This window comes from Schistocerca gregaria, chromosome 5, assembly GCF_023897955.1.
Source record: "Schistocerca gregaria isolate iqSchGreg1 chromosome 5, iqSchGreg1.2, whole genome shotgun sequence".
Classification (NCBI taxonomy): Eukaryota; Metazoa; Arthropoda; class Insecta; order Orthoptera; family Acrididae; genus Schistocerca; species Schistocerca gregaria.
Window position 1 is genome coordinate 63,251,618 of NC_064924.1, and position 17,480 is coordinate 63,269,097.

The following is a 17,480-nucleotide window of genomic DNA, read 5'->3' on the forward strand; positions in this document are numbered from 1 at the left end:
TCAGATAAAATATGACAGGAAATGAACCACCGAGCTTATGCTTCAAAAGACAAGACGGAACACTGGAGACAATTCCCAAAAAGAACTCTGAAATATTAACGCAGTACTTCGACACACTACTAAACCGTGAAACTTTGAAACTGATGTAGAGTCTGCAATTAAAGTCAGTTTCAAACCCCCAATATAGTGGGAGATCGTGCTAATAATAAAAATACTGAAAAATAACAGAGCACTTGGAGAAGATGCACTGATTATGGGAATCTGCAAATTAGACCAAGAAAACGTTGCACTCAAAATACACAGAATCATCGAAAACATTTGGGAAACAAAAAAGGTACCAGAAAAATGAAAGGCGGCGCTAATATATCCCGTCCACAAGAAAAGAGATAAAATACACCCTAATAACTACTGCCTGTGACAGACAAAATTCTGTCTAAATCCCTGTTAAATCGGCTAGAACCTCAGACAAATCGACAGATACGAGAATACAAAGGAGGTTTTAGAAAGGGAAGATCATGCAGTGAATAGGTCTGATGCCTGAGAACAATACTGACAAAAAGAAAGTACAGGAACACCACAATATCATTTGTCGAGATGAAGAACGCCTACGACTCCATAGATAAACGCTCTATAACACACTGTAAGAAATGAATGTGGACAACAAGACCAGAACGCTTACTCAGGAAACGTTAACTCAAAGTTAACTCCTCCCGAACAGGCGATGAAGGCCCAATGGTACCGACCGGCCGCCGTGTCATCCTCAGCCCACAGGCGTCACTGGATGCGGATATGAAGGGGCATGTGGTCAGCACACCGCTCTCCCGGCCGTATGTCAGTTTCCGAGACCGGAGCCGCTACTTCTCAGTCAAGTAGCTCCTCAGTTTCCCTCACAAGGGATGAGTGCACCCCGCTTGCCAACAGCACTCGGCAGACCGGATGGTCACCCATCCAAGTGCTATCCCAGTCCGACAGCGCTTAACTTCGGAGATCTGACGGGAACCGGTGTTACCACTGCGTCAAGGCAGTTGGCAATTCAGGAAACGCTAACAAATACAAATTCCAAAGTGAAGTTTATGGGAGAGATCTCGGAACCATTCGAAATCAAGAAAGGAGTGAGACAGGTAGTCGGCCTGTCACCCATTCTATTTAACTCTACTTTGGAGAAAATAATCAGGACATGGGACGAAGGAGTCAATGGGGTAAGGATGGTGAGACACAAGGATAGAACCGTCAACAAGAAATGTCTTGCCTTTGCTTATGATGTAGCCATCATGACAAATAACGGAAAGGAAGCCAAAGAATCTCTCCTGGCTATACACGAAATTTCAGACAAGTACGGAATACAAATCTCACATGAAAAACGCATTATATGGAAACAAAATCCACAGATAGACACGCTCTGGTAACAAAGTATGGAAAGATAACACATGTAGAAAGTTTCAAATACCTGGCAGGACTGAACACGACATCCAATGAAGAAAGGGTCACAAAACTACAAGAAGCATACAGAATTACATGAAACCATTATAAAAGCAGAAGTATTACCGTCAAAGCGAAATTAAGGCAGTATAGTACAGTGGTCTTACCAAGGGCTTGCCAGAAGCAATAATAATCAAGGGAAGGACGAATATCAAAGGGGCCGAAGAAAAAGAGAGGGAAATAATGGCAAAGATGTACGGATCTGTTCAGAAAGGTGAGATCTGGATAAAGAGACCGATAAAAGATCTGTAGGAACAGACAGAGACGATTAGAAACAATATCAGGAAATGGAGGGCAACGTTCTTCGGGCACATACATAGAATGAATGGAAACAGACTAACAAACAAGATTTTTAACGTACTATCAACTAATACAGTGAATACCAGTTGGCTAAAGGAAATCGTGGAAGACCTCAAGAAATTAACCATCTCCACAGAAGACATGACAGACAGCGAAAAATATAGAAAGAAACCAGAAAACAGAAATTTCACGAAACGCCCAAAGAGAAGGAAACAGGAAAGAAGTGGACAGAACAGAGGAAGAAGAAACACAGTGAATCTATGAGAGGTTTCTGGGAAGAAAAGAGAAAGAGACGGAAAAAAGCCATGAAAATTGATTGTGTTCTATCACTCTCCTTAAGGGGGAATTAACAATGATGATAACCATAATAATATAATGTTTCTACATCTATTTGCAGATCTTATAATGTGGTATGAATCTACAATAGTCAGTGTCATTTATGGCACTAAATATGAATAAATTTTAATCTTCAGTTATCATCACCGTTCAGGCAGCACATACGGCATTTTACATACTCTCTTATCCGTTTTTACATTGATTGAATGTTCCGTCATTTCCTTGTAGAATATTTTATTCATTATGAATGGAACACATGCAACGTTGATGAAATACTCTACAATATTGTACAATATTGTGAAATATTGTACAATATTGTATAATATTACACTAGTGTAGTGTGTGTTTTATCCATACTTGTATCTAATCGTTTTGTAAAATAAGCTTAAAACACTGTACTTCGCAAAATCCCGTTTATCTATCCGCATATAATGTCCAACATTTAATGTAAAATACTTTTTCAGTTTAACATAATAGTAATATACGCTCCTTTTCCAAAATCCCATATTGTATAACTTTATCGCAGTCTCCTTGACATTCGAGTACTTTGTAAACTTTGCATTTGTGGTCATATGTTGTGAGTCAAAACGTGTGGTGTGCATTGAAATTCGTTTTGCGACCAAATGCGAGTGTTTGGTAATGCTAACTGAGGGTATGTGATGGTGATAATACAGACAACACTGCGACTATGATTCGTTGGGAAAAACTGTGAAAACAATTTCATGTAAGTTATATTCTAACAAGCGTTTGTAGAGTAGCCATCAAATGGTTCAAATGGCTCTAAGCACTATGGGATTTAACATCTGTGGTCATAAGTCCCCTAGACTTAGAACTGCTTAAACTTAACTAACCTAAGGACATTACACACATCCATGCCCGAGGCAGAATTCGAACCTGCGACCGTAGCAGCAGCGCGGTTCCGAACTGAAGCGCCTAGAACCACTCGGCCACAACGACCGGCTGCGCAACCATGATTATTACACATATAATTGTGAATTGTAGTTTATCCTAGTGAACTCACCAGTAAACCAGTGCATCATATGTTTTGACAGAAGCATGAGAGCAGTTGTATAAATCTGAAACCAGTAACGGTACTTTTTTGAATAAAGTAACCAAAACCAATCTGTGACTGGTTTTTGTACACTATCAACAATTTATTTCCCATAACAGCTATGGTTTCCAATCATTTATTTATGTGACAAAATTACGTTAAACGGTACCGTATTTAGAAATCAGTAAATAGCGCCTCTTTACTTTGTCATTTGTGTATTGTTTTCTTTCCAATTTTCTGAGGATAATGATGGACTGCACCTAATACGTTACATTCAACAAGCTGATTCCTCTGTAGCTACCGCATTCCATTTTGCTTCCCTTCTGGTATATTGGGCATATTATAGTCAATTTCCATTCTTCTTTCTTTCCAAGTGTCAAACAATATCGAATATTATTTTTGTTGTAAAACAGATGTGGCTTTTTCACTGCTGAAAAACTTTTCATTAATAAATGTCTATATATACGTTTTGCTTGTAAATAATGTACATCTTTTCTTTGTCAAGGTTTTTAACTTTCAGATAATTTCGTGTCTGTTGCGGGAGAAAACTTTCAGGGAAAATACAAGGCCCTCGTGCAACCTTTGCAGAGTGTCGAGAAAAATCAAGCAACCAACAGCATAAACATTAGGAAGAGACAAAAGTTCAAAATGGATTACTAGACTAGGAGAGAGCTGGGAAAGAATAGGTTAACTTCCTATTTCGGGAGCCGACGGTACAATCCCCTGTTTCCTGCGCATGCGCGTTCCTCGGCGTACTCAAGATTTTAGAATTCCACACTCGGTACAGCCAGTTGATCATTGTCGTCGAGTATCCACTCGCGACATGGATGGCTGATGATTTACACGCAAGACGTGACACGCACCCAAGACGCACAGTCGATTTTGACCAGAAAGTAGTTCGTGTAAAACGGGCTTTAGGGTATCTCGTTGACTGGAGGAATACTCTCTTTCAAATTCTGAAGGTGTCAGGGATAAAATACAGGGAGCGAAAGGCTATTTACAATTTGTACAGAAACTAATGGCAGTTATAAGAGTCGAGGGACATGAAAGGGAAGCAGTGGTTGGGAAGGGAGTGAGACAGGGTTGTAGCCTCTCCCCGATGTTATTCAATCTGTATATTGAGCAAGCAGTAAAGGAAACAAAAGAAAAATTCGGAGTAGGTATTAAAACCCATGGAGAAGAAATAAAAACTTTGAGGTTCGCTGATGATATTGTAATTCTATCAGAGACAGCAAAGGCCTTGGAAGAGCAGTTGAATGGAATGGACTGTGTCTTGAAATGAGGATATAAGATGAACATCAAGAAAAGCAAAACGAGGATAATGGAATGTAGTCGGAGTAACTCGTGTCATGCTGAGGGAATTAGATTGGGAAATGACACACTTAAAGTAGTAGAGGAGTGTTGATATTTGGGGAGCAAAATAAGTGATGATGGTCGAAGTAGAGAGGATATAAAATGTAGACTGGCAATGACAAGGAAAGAGTTTCCGAAGAAGAGAAATTTGTTAACATCGAGTATTGATTTAAGTGTCAGGAAGTCGTTTCTGAAAGTATCTGTATGGAGTGTAGGCATGTATGGAAGTGAAGCATCGACGATAAATAGTTTAGACAAGAAGAGAATAGAAGCTTTCGAAATGTGGTGCTGCAGAAGAATGCTGAAGATTAGATGGGTAGATCACATAACTAATGATGAAGTATTGAATAGAATTGGTGAGAAGAGGAGTTTGTAGCACAAATTGACTAGAAGAAGGGATCGGTTGGTAGGACATATTCTGAGGCATCAAGGGATCACCAATTTGGTACTGGAGGGCAGCGTGGAGGGTAAAAATTGTAGAGGGAGACCAAGAGATGAATACACTAAGCAGATTCAGAAGGATGTAGGCTGCAGTAGGTACTGGGAGATGAAGAAGCTTGCAGAGGATAGAGTAGCATGGAGAGCTGCATCAAACCAGTCTCAGGACTGAAGACCACAACAACGACAACAGGGTATTTCGGTGAAGATAAGGCTATGGACTTGGTTGGATTTGTCAATAGTGTGCTGTTTACGTGGACACTTTGGTGAACGCGTTTGTGAAATTATTGTCCCTCCCTCTTTGTAACAGTGATCCCCATTCTGCTGTTTGTAAAGTTATGAAGTGGCCTGATACGTGGTGACAGTGGACGGAGTCTGCCGTTATCACTACAGTGGTGGGCTCAGCAGTTTTCTGGACACGGGTGGGCAGTGCCCAGGATGTAGCAGTGCGGGAGCAGGGGCTCATTAAAGCTACATCGTGGCCCAAAGTGAGCCTGGAGACCCAATAAAACTTTTTGTGAACGTTGTATAGAATCAGGGTGACAAGGGTCCGGCAATAAAACGTTTTTCCCGCCGACCTTGGGGTGATTACGTCGCGGTCTCTGAACAGGCGGCGGCGAACGTTCTTCAGCCTCGTGGAAGGAGGGAACAACTCACGCCGTGTTCATTGTTCTCCACTGTTAGAAAAACAGGATGTTACGATTTTGTCAGGAAAGCGTTTGATTCGTGCACAGCTGCAAACAAAATGTGTCTGACAACTTTACACACCAAAGTGGTTCACTTGCGTCAGGTCTTGCTACAAAGTGCAATAACTTGCGACGATGTTCGTACAAAACTAACACGTGCATTCTATCAGCGAACAACGAAGAAAAACTTTCTTCAAGTGGTTATCTAAATCCGAGAAATATTGAAAAAAAATTTTGTATGCCAACAACTGTACAATTTTATTTATTCTCTACCGATTTCGGTTGTGGCTACCATCTTCACACGCACTAATAATATCCATCAATTGGTCAAACAATTTAGCAGAGGTGTTTTTTGACCAGTTGACTTACATTATTATCGCGTGTAAAGATGATAGCCACTATCGAAATCGTTAGAGAATGAATAAAAGTGTACAGCCGTTTCCATTAAAAAATGATTGTTTCCAAGGAAGAAAAGGATTCTGAAAATAACGAAATAAAAAAGACTTCGAAAAGCTTAAATTTATATCCGGTTGGTTAGAAATGAGGAGGTTCTCTGCAGGATCGGTGATGAGAGTGAGACATATGATGGACATTGGCAACAAAAGGAACAGGATGAGACGACATGTGTTAAGACATCGAGTAATAGGTTCCACTGTACTTTAGGCAGGCGTAGAGGGCAAAAACTGTCGGTGACTGACAGAGATTGGAATATATCCAACATACATCGATGTGGCAAAGAAACTGGTTCAGGTATACGTATTCAAATACGGATATATGTAAACTGGCAGAATACGGCGCTGCGGTCGGCAACACCTGTATAAGACAGCAAGTGGATAGCGCGGTTTTCAAATCGGTTACTGCTGCCAAAATGGCAGTTTATCAAGATTTAAGTGAATTTGAACGTGGTGTTACAGTCGGCGCACGAGCGATGGGACACAGCATCTTGGAGGTAGCGATGAAGTAGAGATTTCCCTTATGACAATTTCGCGAGTGTGGCGTGAATATCAGAAATCCGGTAAAACATCAAATCCCCGACATCGCTCCGGCCGGGAAAAGATCCTGCAAGAATGGGACCAACGACCACTGAAGAGAATTGTTCAACGTGACAGAAATGCAATTCTTCCACAATTTACTGCAGATTTCTGTGTTGGGCCATCAACTTGTGTCAGAGTGCGAACCATTCGACGAAACATCATCGATATGGGCTGTGGGACCCGAAGGCCTACTGGTGTACAGTTAGTGAGAGCACGACAGAAAGCTTTATGCCACACCTGGGTACGTCAACACCGACATTGGACTGTTGATGGCTGGAAACATGTTGCCTGGTCTGACGAGTCTCGTTTTAAATTGTATCGAGTGGATGGACGTGTACGGGTATGGAGACAACCTCATGAATCTATGTACACTGTATGTCACCAGGGGACTGTTCAAGTTGGCGGAGGCTCTGTAATGGTGTGGGGCGCGTGCAGTTGGAGTGATATGGGAGCCCTGATACGTCTAGATACTACTCTTGACAGGTGACACGTACATAAGCATCCCATCTGATCGCCTGCATTCATTCATATCCATTGTGCATTCCGACGGTCTTGGACAATTCCAGCAGGACAATGTGACACCCCCCGCTTTCACTCGCCAGCATTCGCGAGACATGAACATTAATGAGCTTATCTGGAACGCCTTGCAACGTGCTGTTCAGAATAGATCTCCATTCCCTCGAGCTCTTGCTGATTTATGGCCAGCCCTGCTGGATTCAAGGTGTCAGTTCCCTCCAGCACTACTTCAGACATTAGACGAGCCCATGCCTCATCGTGTTGCGACTCTTCTGCGTGCTCACGGGGACCCTACACAATAATTAGCCAGGTGTACCCGTTTCTGTGGCTCTTCAGTGTGTAATCGAGGGTTTTGGCTTAGTTGTCACATTGAGATGAAGAGGTTGGTAATGGGGAAGAACTCGTGGGGCTCCTCATCGAACAAGTCTGAAGACGGAGTTCTCCCCTCCCAAAAGAAAGATCAGTGTTAACAATTTCTCTTTTTCAGATACGTTTTTCTTATTGATGCCAGTCCACATTTTATATCATCTGTACGTAACTTATAGTTAGTTACCCAAAAAGCAAATTTATTTATTTGGCATATAGCATAGTACATCGCATAGACCTAAGCGAAAGACGATCCAATACCAAGGAATTATCCGAATGAGACTGAGATCGGTAGATAAAATATACATGTACGGAGAAATGAATTGTCACTATTTCAGGAAAACTGAATTATTAATTAATAGAAGAGAGCTTCACAGATTGAGCGTTAGTCCACTTATGTCCCTTACGCGAATAGTTATTTGGATTCGTATTGATAGAGTTGTTTGATCTCCTCCTGACGAATACCATGCCGAATTCTGTCCAATTGGCTCGGTAGATCGTCAAAATCCCGAGATAGTTGGAGAGTCCTGCACGTAATGCTCCACAAGTTCTCGACTGTGGAGAGATCTGGCGATCTTGCTAGCCAAGCTCGGGTGTAGCAAGTATGAAGACAAGCTATAGAAACTCTCTCAGTGTGCGGGTGGGTATTATTTTGGTGGGTTACCATGAAGCGCAACAAGACGGGGAGTAGAATGTCATTGACATAACACTGTGCTGTAGCGGTGCCATGAACGACGACCAAATGGGTCCTGCTACGAAAAGAAGCGGCACTCCAGACAGTCACTCGTGGCTGTCAGACTTTATTGAGGCGACAGACAGGTTGATATCCCACCAGTGTCCTGAACGTCTATAGACACATCTTCGGACTGGAATCTCATTGACTGAAGTAGAATTGTGTGCACTGATGAGTGCCGCTTTTAATTGAGCCCCGATGACCATGTACAAATGTTATAAGTGTAGGATTGCTTTCTTACTATCCATCTTCAAGGATAAATAGTAGAGTCGGTTTTCCCTGGTGAGTACATTTCTTCGGAACCGAAACTGATCTTCTTCGAGGTCACCCTCTGCAAGACTCTCGATTCTTCAGAAAATATTGCAAGCGACAAATATTACACTTTCGGTTTAGTAAAATAAAACGTGCCACCACTTGCCTTCGTTACACTCTTTGTATTACACTTTCGGCATGTCTCAAATATCTTGTCCATCTCGTGGAACAGTTATCTCACGGATGATACAATGATCTTAATAATTGTGAAGAAATGTTATCTACTTCAAGCATCTAGTATAGATTTAGGTGTTTGAGCGCGTTGTCACTCTCTTCTTGCAATACCACATCTCGTCGCCTATATCTACATACACTACTGGCCATTAAAATTGCTACACCAACTAGAAATGCAGATGATAAACGGGTATTCATTGGGCAAATATATTTTACTAGAACTGACATGTGATTGCATTTTCACGCAATTTAGGTGTGTAGATCCTGAGAAATCAGTACCCAGAACAACCACCTCTGGCCGTAATAACGGCCTTGATACGCCTGAGCATTGAGTCAAACAAAGCTTGGATGGCGTGTACAGGTGCAGATGCCCATACAGCTTCAACACGATACCACAGTTAATCAAGAGTAGTTACTGGCGTATTGTGACGAGACAGTTGCTCGGCCACCATTGACCAGACGTTTTCAAATGGTGAGAGATGTGGAGAATGTGCTGGCCAGGGCAGCAGTCGAACATTTTCTGTATCCAGAAAGGCCCGTACAGGACCTGCAACATGCGGTCGTGCATTATCCTGCTGAAATGTAGGGTTTCGCAGGGATCGAATGAAGGGTAGAGCCGCGGATCTTAACAGATCTGAAATGTAACGTCCACTGTTCAAAATGCCGTCAATGCGAACAAGAGGTGACCGAGACGTGTAACCAATGGCACCCCATACCATGACGCCGGGTGATACGCCAGTATGGCGATGACGAATACACGCTTCCAATGTGCGTTCACCGCAATGTCGCCAAACACGGATGTGACCATCATGATGCTGTAAACAGAACCTGGATTCATCCGAAAAAATGACGTTTTGCCATTCGTGCACCCAAGTTCGTTGTTGAGTACACCATCGCAGGCGCTCCTGTCTGTGATGCAGAGTCAAGGGTAACCGCAGCCATGGTCTCCAAGCTGATAGTCCATTCTGCTGCAAACGTCGTCGAACTGTTCGTGCAGATGTCTTGCAAACGTCCCCATCTGTTGACTCAGGGATCGAGACGTGTCTGCACGATCCGTTACAGCCACGCGGATAAGATGCCTGTCATCTCGACTGCTAGTGATACGAGCCCGTTGGGATCCAGCAGGGTGTTCCGTATTACCCTCCTGAACCCACTGATTCCATATTCTGCTGACAGTCATTGGATCTCAACCAACGCGAGCAGCAATGTCGCGATACGATAAACCGCAATTGCGATAGGCTACAATTTGACTTTATCAAAGTCGGAAACGTGATGGTACGCATTTCTCCTCCTTACACGAGGCATCACAACAATGTTTCACCAGGCAACGCTGGTCAACTGCTGTTTGTGTATGAGAAATCGGTTGGAAACTTTCCTCATGTCAGCACGTTGTAGGTGTCGCCACTAGCGCCAACCTTGTGTGAGTGCTCTGAAAAGCTAACCATTTGCATATCACAGCATCTTCTTCCTGTCGGTTAAATTTCGCGTCTGTAGCACGTCATCTTCGTGGTGTAGTAATTGTAATGCCAGTAGTGTATATACTTCGCATACTACCGTACGGTGCATGGTGAAGAGTACTTTGTACCATTACTCGTCATACCCGCACCTGTTCTGATACAAAATCGAGTGATAGAGAAACGACTGTCTAAGAACACTCATTTCCCCAACATTGCTTTCGCAGTCCTTACGTGAGATTTACGTTGGTGCTAGTTGAATCGCTGTGGAGTCTGTTGCAGATTCTAGTTCTCTAGACTTCCTCAGTAGCGTTTTGTGAAAAGAGCATCGTCTCGATGCCTTCCTTTAAACCGACCTGGTGGGATCGCAAACACTCAAGCAGTCTGAAGAGGTCCTCTACGCGGTATTCTTTATAGATGTACTACATTCTCCTACAATGCCTTCAGTAAACCGAAGTTGACCTTTCGCTTCGCTACAACTGATCTTACTTGCTCGTTACACTTCGTGTCGCTTTGCAACGCTGCACCGGCGTCACTTTGTCAACTGTCACACCACTCAACATGCATCACAGCATAATATGACTTTACCAGTCACCTGAATTACTTACGATTCCCTCCAAATCAAGAGCACATTGCTATTCGTCAGACGAAATAGAATGTTCTGTCCGAGCCTTCCTGTATCATCCCACAGTAACTCAACAACGACATTTTCCCGTACGCTGCACTGAGGTGACAGAAGTCATGGAATACCTCCTAATCTTGTGTCGGACGGCTACTTAGGGTCTGCGTCACACTCGAAACCTACCATCAGCTCATTCCAACAGAAATGGGGACTCTTCTGACCGGGCCACCGTTGTCCAGTCGCCTAGGGTGCAACCGATATGGTTTCGAGCCCAGGAGAGGCGCTGCAGGCGATGTCGTGCTGTTAGCGAAAGGACTCGTCTGCTGTCATAGCCCATTAACACCATATCTCACCGCGCTCTCCTAACGTATACATTAGTCGTACTTCCCACATTGGTTTCTGCGGTTTTCTCACACAGTGTTGCTTGTTAGCAGTGACAACTGTAGCAAACACCGCTGTTCGCGGTCGTTAAGTGAAGGCCGTAGGCCTCTGCGTTGTTTGTGGTGAGAGGTGGATCTCGGAATACTGGATTCTCTAACAATTTCCGAAGTAGAATGTCCCATGCTTCTAGCTCCAACTACCATTCCGCGTTCAGGTATGCTAATTCCCGTCCTGCGGCCGTAATCACGTCGGAAACCTTTTCGCATGAATTACCTGAATACAAATGACAGCCTCGCCAATACATTTCCCATTTGTATCTCGTGTACGTGACGTTACGACAATTTGTGTATGTGTATATTACTGATCTACGACTTTTGTCACCTCAATGTACAGTGTCATCAGCTAACAGTCGCAGGTGTTACAAAAAGGTACGGCCAAACTTTCAGGAAACGTTCCTCACACACAAATAAAGAAAATATGTTATGTGGACATGTGTCCGGAAATGCTTAATTTCCATGTTAGAGCTCATTTTAGTTTCGTCAGCATGTACTTTACTTCCTCGATTCACCGCCAGTTGGCCCAATTGAAGGAAGGTAATGTTGACTTCGGTGCTTGCGTTGACATGCGAGTCATTGCTCTACAGTACTAGCATGAAACACATCAGTACGTAGCATCAACAGGTTAGTGTTCATCACGAACGTGGTTTTGCAGTCAGTGCAATGTTTACAAATGCGGAGTTGGCAGATGCCCATTTGATGTACGGATTAGCACGAGGCAATAGCCGTGGCGCGGTACGTTTGTATCGAGACAGATTTCCAGAACGAAGGTGTCCCGACAGGAAGACGTTCGAAGCAATTGATCGGCGTCTTAGGGAGCACTGAACATTCCAGCCTATGACTCGCGACTGGGGAAGACCTAGAACGACGAGGACACCTGCAATTGACGAGGCAATTCTTCGTGTTGTTGACGATAACCCTAATGTCAGCATCAGAGAAGTTACTGCTGTAGAAGGTAACGTTGACCACGTCACTGTGTGGAGTGTGCTACGGGAGAACCAGTTGTTTCCGTACCATGTACAGCGTGTGCAGGCACTATCAGCAGCTGATTGGCCTCCACGGGCACACTTCTGAGAATGGTTCATCAAACAATGTGTCAATCCTCATTTCAGTGCAAATGTTCTCTTTACGGATGAGGCTTCATTCCAATGTGATCAAATTGTAAATTTTCACAATCAACATGTGTGGGCTGACGAGAATCCGCACGCAGTTGTGCAATCACGTCATCAACACAGATTTTCTGTGAACATTTGGGCAGGCATTGTTGGTGACGTCTTGATTGGGCCCCATGTTCTTCCACCTACGCTCAATGGAGCACGTTATCATCATTTCATACGAGATACTGTGCCTGTGCTGCTAGAACATGTGCCTTTACAAGTATGACACAGCATGTGGTTCATGCACGATGGAGCTCCTGCACATTTCAGTCGAAGTGTTCGTACGCTTCTCAACAACAGATTCGGTGACCGATTGATTGGTAGAGGCGGACCAATTTCATGGTCTCCACACTCTCCTGACCTCAACCCTCTTGACTTTCATTTATGGGGGCATTTGAAAGCTCTTGTCTACGCAACCCCGGTACCAAATGTAGAGACTCTTCGTGCTCGTATTGTGCATCAGCGCATCGGGGATTCCATGCGACGGAGGGTGGATGCATGCATCCTCGCTAACGGGCGACATTTTGAACATTTCCTGTAACAAAGTGTTTGAAGTCACGCTGGTACGTTTTGTTGCTGTGTGTTTCCATTCCATGATTAATGTGATCTGAAGAGAAGTAATAAAATGAGCTCTAACATGGAAAGTAAGCGTTTCCTGACACGTGTCCACATAACATCTTTTCTTTATTTGTGTGTGAGGAATGTTTCCTAAAGTTTGCCCGTACCTTTAGTAACATCCTGTATATAGAGAACAAGAGCGAACGTGTAGCACTTTCGTGGGACACTCCCGATGATACCCTCGTTTCTGATGAACTTTGACCGCACAGGAACACGTAGTGGTTAGTTTTACTTACAAATTATTCGACCCACTCACATATCTAAGAATTTGTTCAGTGTGTTCGGACCTTCGTTAACAGTATGCAGTGCAGCACTGTGTCAAAAGCTATCCAGAATCACGGACTATTGAAGCTACCTGTTGTCCTTCATCCATTATAGCAGTTTACTGTCGCATTTATTTTCTCTAATGATAGCTAGTTTCCTTAAAATTCTGAACATCTTCAGATCCATTGTAAATTTAGCTTCCTTAAATCAGTTATGTAAGTTGAACACAACACATCGACTGGCGGGTTACTGCACAACTACAATGAGCCTGAAGATGTTCAGAATGTGAATGAAATCGGTAATCGTTATAAAGGCAAATGAGACAATACACTGCAGTAAAAATACTAGAGAAAGAAGCTTCTCTGACTGTCATCACATTTTTATCCATTCTCTCTTCACTTTTGAAAAATGTCGTCACTTTATTGATTCAAGATATCCTGAAATTAAAAAATACGTTTGCGTTGTGTTTATCCCTTTCGTGGTTAAAACTAATTTTAGTGGCATTACAAAAATAAAAGATGTACACTGTTGATTGGAATAACCTAACTAGGTCCTTGTTTTCACTTGAACCTAAGATTTTCAGTGTTATATTTTTGTAGCTTGCGGGATTTTTAACAGGAAGAGAAACATGGTAAAGCATAAAAAACCAGTATCAAAATGAATTTATTCTCATGACAATGAGAAACATGGAATCTTTCCCACACGTTATCAACATAAAATTTGTAGATGGCTTTGACGTAGCACACTTTCTATGACTATTGGTGGGGTTCATACATTCTACTAAATAGAAAGAACAGATAGAATTAATGAGGAGTGTAATTATGCCTCAAAACAATGAGTATATTGTACAATGAAACAAAATTACTTAGTTCACAAAACCTTAGAAACGGAGAAGATGGCGATTTGATTTGATTTTCGTGAAAAAGATGCACTTTGCCATCGACAATGGTGTGCAGAACTTAAGGTCGACAGTAACTTTCACATGACGTGTTACTGCCAAGTAACATTGCTCGAAATTACTTCGACGATAGATAGAAACAATTGCTGCGGTACAGTGCAGAACGTAACTGCAAGAAATACCAAGACACCGCCATTCTTGATGGTCTCCGGGACGTTACAAATGCGGTACATGCTTGTTAATAGGGTAGGGCCTATATGATCACTACAGACGGCAATGTATGCTCTACAACCAGCTTACAGACTGCTCACAAGGTTGCTAAGGAGATCTCGTAACAGAGTTCCTTTCCTCCACCAGCGCCGATGACAACTGCTGAATGGTAGTTGGAGCAGGTCGAAGTGCTTAAATAACTCTTTCGAAAGCATCCCACATGTGCTAGGCGGGATTATGCCTCCTCACACCATGACTCTTGGACCAGAAAACTATCATATTCGGCTATGTTCCTGTGTGCATTACGTGTGCCTACAGCTCGCCATATGAGGGTGTGTTCAACGTTGTCGAACATAGACGTTCTGGTGATCCAGGTGTTACTCTGTGGAGAGGCATAATGTTGCATGAGATTGGTGACCTCTAGATCTTTAAACGCCGGTACATTCACAGGGCAACCTTATTGTGACACTGTACTCCTTCCCCAAGCGCTTCTTTTTAGAGGTGCTTTCGGCCCTGACTTCAGTTTCATGGATGACAGTGTGCGACCGCATCGATCAGCGAAGGTGAAGGAGCTCTTGGAGTGCGAGGAAATTCAGCGAATGGACTGGTCACCCGATCCACCCACTTAAATGCCATCGAGCACGTCTGGTGTGCGTTGGGGACACTGGTGTGCGTTGGGGACACTCTCTACAGCACGTCCAAATGCACCAACGACCATCCGGCACTTGTCACCCGCTCAGGTAGAGGAATAGAACTCACTACAACAAGATTTACTTACCAACCTTGTGATCAGGATGTAACCACGTTGTAAACCATGCGTTTCGTCCGCGTTGATTACACACTCCATGAAAAGCATGTATCACTTTTTGTAACGTGGACAGAATCATCATGAATCGCTTGACTTCGGTTAATTATTGTCTTTGAATAAAAGCCTCACTTCCGTTCGTTTCATTGCGTATTTCTTGCAGTTAATTTCTGTAATATACTGTAGCAGTGTTTTTTATATATATGGTCCTTGATCAGGTTATGTTACTTGGCAGTGACACTTCACGAGAACGTTATGTGGGGCAGTCAAATGAAAACAGAACACCCGCCACAACGAGCCATGGAATGGTTCCATTCAAGAGTGATTATCATACGCGTTAAGAAATATATGCCAGTGAGAGACGAGACGACCAGTTGCTGTTTCGTAGAACGCAGTCGGCCTCTGAGGGTACACACGCGCACCCACACTTGCGTTTCCTCATCCGTCTGAAACCGACGTACGCGCATGTCTTCAGGTAGCCAAAGACGAGACGGTGAAAGATCCAAGCTGTACGGAGGATGCTGCAGTCTTCCCCAGCCATATCGCTGAAGTGTAGCATTCGTCCAATTTGAAGTGTTGGGGCGGGGGTTATAGTACAATAGGATAATTGTGTCCGACAGCTTGCTTGCACGTTACAAGGCTGATCGTGAAAATTTCTTCTGTTGAACATGGTCAGTGGCGATGAAACATGGGTTCGTCACTTCGAACCGGAAACTAAACAGCAATCCATGTGGTAGCGCCGCAACGCCTCTCCTGCGAAGAAAAAGTTCACCCACAGCCGGTAAAATCATAGCGACGGGCTTCTGAAGGGGTATGAGTACTGCTTGATGTTCTCCCTCGTGGTACAACGGTCAACTCTGAAGTGTATTGGCCTACCCCAGGAAATGGGGGAAACGACTTCAACATGATCTTCACCTCAGAAATGCAAACTACTTCTTGTACATGACAATGCAAGGCGTCACACATGTCTGTACACTCTAGAGGAGCTCAGGAAACTTCATTGGACTGTTCTTCCTCATCCACCCTACAGCCCTGATCTCGCACCTTCCAACTTCCACCTGTTTGGCCCGATGAAGGATGCACTCCGCAGGAAGCAGTACTTGCCTGATGGAGAGGTTATTCAGACAGCAAAACTTTGGCTCTGACTTCTACTAGTGGAGTGGTACCATGCGGTCATACAGGCCGTCATAGTAAGGTGGCGTAAGGCCGTCGCATTGAACTGGGATTGTTTGAATAATAGGGCCGAAAAGAGCGGGGAATAACATGGTATATTGGTTCCAATGGCTCTAAACACTACGGGGCTTAATAGCTGAGGTCACCAGTCCCGTAGACTTAGAACTACTTGAACCTAAGGACATCACACACATCCATGCCCGAGGTAGGATTCGAAGCTGCGACCGTAGCAGCTGCGTGGTTCCGGACTGAAGCGCCTAGAACCGCTCGGCCACAGGTGGTGCATTGGAGTCCTGAATACTAGGAACCTGCTTACAGAAAAAAGTGTAGCATTACTTACTGAATGCCCCTCGTGTTTATGTCCAAGTTGTGAAAGCTTCTCGCTAGATGGTAGCACTAGACAGATATGGGATACAGGCGTCCCACTGCTCAACCTGCGTTTACTTTAGCCGGACATGTGTGTCCCGTCACCCACGGAAGTGTTAAGTGGCCTGGGGCTATGTCTCACCGCTTCCTGTCTATAGCATCACCCTCTCGGAGAGTACTGAGGTGCAGGCGCCACGCGAATCTGCCGCAGTGTCTGTCGGGCGGTGCATCAGAGCGGCCACCCACGCCACAGTACACACTACCGCAGCGCCTCCCCAGGGCAGCGGACGGCGGCTCCGGAGGACAGGCTGCGATTAATCACGCGGCTCTGCCCGGCGCCTGCGCTGAGCAGGAAACGGCGAGAGCCGCCCGCATCCTGTCCCGCCCCGCCCCGTGGGAACTCAGCTCTCAGCAAACACGCCCACGCCGGACGGCCGCTGTCCCAACTGAGAACGAGTGTGGCAAGCTGCCGTACGGCTGCGCCATATGTCTAGCACAGTAGTTGCCAACGTGTCCTAGACAACTACAGCGGAGTGCAGTCACACATCAGCTAGTACTCCCCCTCCCCTACCCTCTCCATCACATTATCACCAACTTCAGCACCTAACTGAACTGTAGAATGAAAGACTTTTCTTGGAACACTTTCGTTTTTAGAATGATGAAAGATGAATGATATTTAATTTGTGTGTGTGTGTGTG

At 44.1% G+C, this 17,480-nt stretch overlaps 1 pseudogene; it reads right to left on the reverse strand.

The window, feature by feature from the left end:
* Nucleotides 1-912: 912 nt before the first annotated feature.
* Nucleotides 913-1,030, reverse strand: LOC126274583 (5S ribosomal RNA; annotated as a pseudogene).
* Nucleotides 1,031-17,480: the final 16,450 nt, after the last annotated feature.